Source organism: Anguilla rostrata, chromosome 2 (assembly GCF_018555375.3).
Source record: "Anguilla rostrata isolate EN2019 chromosome 2, ASM1855537v3, whole genome shotgun sequence".
Lineage (NCBI taxonomy): Eukaryota > Metazoa > Chordata > Actinopteri > Anguilliformes > Anguillidae > Anguilla > Anguilla rostrata.
This window is the reverse complement of record NC_057934.1, coordinates 67,052,354-67,057,735: the sequence shown is the minus strand read 5'-3', so window position 1 is coordinate 67,057,735 and position 5,382 is coordinate 67,052,354. Positions and strand designations below refer to the sequence as shown.

General features: G+C 40.1%; 1 long non-coding RNA gene across 1 annotated transcript; it reads left to right on the top strand.

Moving 5' to 3' along the window:
• The first annotated feature begins 3,919 nt into the window (after positions 1-3,919).
• On the top strand, positions 3,920-4,260 carry LOC135248999 (uncharacterized). Its single transcript, XR_010328537.1, has 2 exons — positions 3,920-3,951; positions 4,030-4,260. It is a non-coding gene; the product is annotated as an uncharacterized LOC135248999 (long non-coding RNA).
• Positions 4,261-5,382: the final 1,122 nt, after the last annotated feature.

Genomic DNA, 5,382 nt, shown 5'->3' with positions numbered 1-5,382 from the left:
TCGGAGACCCACGGAGAGTCAATGGGTGACGTCACAGTAGCTTTGTCCATATTTTTTACAGTCTCTGGTACAAACCAGAGACTGTAAAAAGATACAAACAAACAAACAACACACGATTGGAGAAGGGAACACGATATATATCTCCTGCGGGCGTCTCATTCCAGCCCCCGGTCTCGTTGCAGACAGAAGCAGATGAAGAGTTAGCAATCATGAACATTGTCAACAGCTGTGATTGCAGACCAGCTAAACCGCTTCATCTCCGCCTGCAGATGGCGCTCTAACCGCACCACCCCTCCACAACAACTTGTTTTTGTTCAAGAAAAGTTCATATAAAAATCAAAAGATAATAAATAAATCAAATGAAGACATGATACACTCTCAGATTAAATGTTTTAACCCGTTGATGAATGCTTTAAAGAATTTGCATTTGGAAACACTGCAACTGGGGTTCTAAAGGGCAAACAACTGGACGTCAGACGCGCCTTTTTGATGAAATGGAAGTATTTAGTATGATGTTTCCTCTCATCAGACGAGATAAAGTGACTCACTTGTATTCATCTTGTAGAAGTAGCGGTATCATAAGTTTTTTTTTTTTCAACAGGAAGTGCACTTAATTGCTCAGTTGATTTTCTGCTGCTATCTGGACATACTGAAAAATAAAATTGACCAAGTACTCAGATGCTAATGGCTTTGGGTGAGTGCTGCCCTAGTGCAAAAACACAGCTTGTTATTGAAGACATACTAAGAGTGAAAAGAAAGGTTTTTTGGGGGGGTAGGAGTGTGGTGGGGGGCCACCTAGAACGGCACAAATAAAACATGAAACCATAGCAACATCCTGTCAAAGCGTACCTAGAGCTAACCACCAACTTCGCGCTTCATGACCTGTTTTAACTGTGTCGGTTTGTTTGTCATAGGTTAAAGATAGGCAGTGTATATAGCTCCTATATGTTAATGTGATGTCTAAACACTTCAGCTAAAACTTTTGTTCCCGTATTTGGTTTAATACACTCATTGCTGTTCATTAAAAGTTGGGGGGTATTGAGGAAGACTTTAGTGAAGTTGAGGAGAAAATTAGAATCAAATATTAAAACTTTAATTAATGGCTGCCTCAGTATTTGGTTGTCTTTATTACCTTGAAGAGCAATAAATTCATAGAAATCACTGATAAATTTAGCGGCTCATGCGGAACTGAAACAGTATGGTTGATTAGCAGATATCTACTTGACAGCTGTACCACTATACTTAGATTGTCTGTCATGACTGCCAAAAATGACTCAGAAAAAACTGACAAATAGACACCAAGAAGACATGTATTAAGCAAAGGGAATAATTAAATATCTGAAGCCAGGAACAAAACAGTGATACAATATAAGCGTCAAACAAGGACTGTTTGAGTACACACAGAGGCCTATACAGTATTGAGACATGCTCTCAAAAGCTCAGCCAAACTCAGCTTAACTCCAAAAGTATGCACCTCTGCGGTTTAAATGAATTCAGAGTCGGGCGCTTTAAGGTTGCACGAGTAATTGTGAAGTGGATATGCACATGGGGGGAACAGTTTGAGAGTGAGTCTGGGATAAGTGAGTCGAGACTGGGACTCACGCCAGCACACATAACTACAGGTGGGTTCAATACTTTCACACACATTTCTAATTGTGAGTTAAAATCGATAGACATTATGCTGTCATTGTTAAATTCAATAATGATTTCTGTCAGTCATTTATAAATTGGGAATAAAACAACAATGTTCCTCTGTAAATCTGACCTAATATCTGTTTAATTAAGGACTGCATGAGTGTTCTTTCACCTGATGGGAGATAAGCACCTTTTGTGAGGCGGCTGGCACCTTCATTGTTTCTCAAGATAGGTTTCCCCCTTGAGTGCCTAGTGTTGGCTGATGAAAGTGGTTTTGGTCCTATTTCGGGTTCAGAGATAGGGGAACCAAAAACAGCGGAGAGTCCGAAACAGCGGTGGGTTTTTGTCTAGAATAGCACACGTGGTTTTGATGGTTGCTGGCAAGACCATTCAGCTCATTTGTGGGAGCGAGAAGCCAGTGAAGGAGGTGAGTCGTGTACGGCGTAAATGGAGAATCAGTAGAGGTCAGAGGTCAGAAAACGTGTCTATTGAAGCTGGGAAGGTGCCACGCCCGTGCCCGTGTTTAAGGGCAGCAGAATGCTGAAAAGAGCTGAATTGCCCTAGTGGCAGAGACAGAGAGGCAAAACCAAGAGGAAGTGACAGTTGGTCAGGTGAACTACCGTAGTACATTAGTCTGGCCTAGGAGCTGCGATAACATGGTGATGGAGCTGCAGTAACATGGTGATGAGTAAAGACAACTGAAACGTTGTTTGGGAAAGAACCTGCATGCCCCAGGAAATCGCAGCACTGTCCTCTATGAGGGACAGGTTGTCACGGTATTGGCCTAGTAGGCATAGCAGGCCTGTTCTGTAGACTAGGTTTAAGATTGTGGCCACTCGTTTTGAGTTGACTGAGACCTGCATGTGAAGTGCACGGATTTCTGTGGATCAGAGAAGATGAAGGAAAAGCAGAGTTGTGCTTCAGGTGAGGTGCAGCATAAGCAGGAGGAGCCATGGTCAGAAATAACAAATAGATGTTTCATAGTTCTGTGGTTTATGGATTTCACAGCCATCAATTTATTTATTGTGAACTGTTTTATTTATTGTGAAGCATTCGGGAAGGGGATGAACAGCTACAATGTAAAAAATTGCCCCCTATATTATTGCATATTTGTCAGGCTGAATGGTTTCAGATCTTTAGACAAAATGTAAAATGGCACAAAGGGAACCCGAGTAAACACAAAACACATTTTTAAAATGATACATTTGTTGATTTAATGGAAAAAAAGTAATTATGCACCCATATACTATTAGCAAGAGTGCTTTTTCATTACTTATATGTTCGGAGGTACTTTTGAAGTGTGTTATTGATTGTGGTATGTCATAGAGGCATGTGCTGTATGTCAGCTGCATGCCACGTCCTTCCCTGCAGAGGCCCCTCGTTTCCCCTCAAGCACAGTCAGAACGGCCCTTTAGCTACAGTCCGCTTCGCATCAGACCGCCCTCAGCACTGCGTTGAGGGGTCTTTAAGAACAAGCGACAAACCACAAAAGGTCACAATTGTGCTTGCGTGTGGTTTTTCTTTTTCGCATATGTATCACAAATGTACTGGGTGAGCGGGCATACTTTTTTAACAATAAGCATCAGCTTTTTCGAAAAAGGTTCTTACTAAAAATTAAAAAAAAAATACTAGCCAGAATGAACTAAGTATTGAAGCCTGATAGATTTCAGTTTCATGTATAATGTTAAATATCTTCATTCCATGAACAGTCTGGCACTAATAGAAGAAGTCTGGTTCAGCTTTGATTGTGATAAAGGTGAAGTCATCATGCTGCTCTACATTCTGCACGGAATGCAGAGCAAGATGCGTATGATAAGCAGGGTAGGAAAATGGTCATACGTTTTCAACCTTGCCTTCTTGTGCTATAAAATGAACACATATTTACACACTCTGTTTAAAAGGTCCTGGTGCTAATGACTAAAATAATAATTGGCAGATAACATTATTCTCTTTATTCTTAATATTTATTTATTTTATTTCTTTATTTGAAAAGGGACAATGTACATTAATCAACATTTAAACAAATGTAAATGAACCCGAATCAGCCAAAAGGCTAGTTTTCATTGGCAGTGCCTTTGTAGTTAAACATACTACATTGTGATTTTACAAAAAAGCATATACAATACAGTTAAACATGAGTGGACAAAATCCAATAGCAGATAATACAGGTACACAGTATGAGTACAGTCATATTAAAGGTGGATAAAAACAGCATCAGTGTTGACATTGTTGGTTCTCAATAAAGCATTTCTTAACATCACACTTGAATAATAGGATGGGGACTCTGCTTGTGATACTGAATTCCATTGATGTGATGTGGGATTGCGCAGTCCCCCCTAGCTGCACCTCTAGTAGCTCTGTAAGAATTTAAGAATATATTTTCTACTTGCATAGCAGAACGGAGGTCAGGCAGCGCAGGCCATATAAACCTTGAGGGAAACGAGTTTGGCACCCTTATAAATGAGCAGGGACACTATGCAAACTAAATCTGCTCAGTACAGCGCGCTAAAGCCTAAAACAGCAGGAGTTGGGACATTAATATATACATTCATATACACAAATCATCAGAAAACTAAACCCAGAGAAATCTTTCAGCGGCATATACAAAAAAAAAAAAAAAAACAAGCACGGTGGCCGACGATAGGTGACTAATTAATTCTTGCGATGCAAGCATTTAAAAATCTGAAGGCTGTCTTATTATTATGTGTATTTTTAGGGATTTATTTTCCCTATAAAAAAACCACCCTGGGTATCCTTCTGGAATCTTCTACTCTCTACTAGAACGACATAAGATGATCATAGTGTGGGATGTGGTTTTGTTTGAAACACCAGTAAAGAGATCATTTACAGCGTTTTGGTTTCTTGGTAACCTTTCGTTTTTTACGCTTGGAGAAATTTTACATCACTTCCTTTCAAGTCACGCAACTATCTGACAAATACGACTTTCTGACAGACAAACATAACCGTTACATTTTGTGTATTCGGCTTCAGTTCTTTCCAGCAGGAAGTTAATGTATTTTACATTTTGACTTCTGACATCGTGTAAAGCAGTATGACAGCGTACAGCTCGGGGCTACAGCGTAAAAAACCCGTTTAGCTAAAGAACGCTAAACCGTCTGAATCCAAATTTATCACAGTTCGCAGTCAACACGGCGTTTACCGCTCAGTTTGAAGAGGGGGGAAAACGTGTCACAAAAGTGCCATGCATATTTTAGTTTTTTCCAGTCACAAACTGTTGTTTTTCTTACTGTTTGATCTGAGGGAGGCAGTTGTGTGAGAAGGCGGCCGTCAAAAACGATAATACATGTTTTTTACAACGTGGCCTGGAAATACCCAGACACCTGACATACAGAGAGAAATTAGTTTCTTTCCAGATATGAGCTGTTTTCATAACTTCATAGCGCTGGCACGCAATTAGTACACGGTAGGAGGAACAGTTCAAAGAAATATTGTCATCCTTTTTTGATCTAGACCTATTTCATGTTTGCGGACTTGGCTTATTTAAGTGGAATAACATTGTGAAATGGCCTGACAATGAATAACATGCTCTACCATCCTCAATGCATTAGTTTATCCCAGTGCTGATCAGTCACTTTGCAGAGCATTAGGCACAACACACAATTAGCATTTTGCTGTACATGAGCCGTCAAGCTAATCAACAACAACTCCATTAATGCATTCCTGGACCATATTTCATGACACTCAGAGACTGAACCAAAGACATGCTTTTTTTGTGTGTGAGAGCAG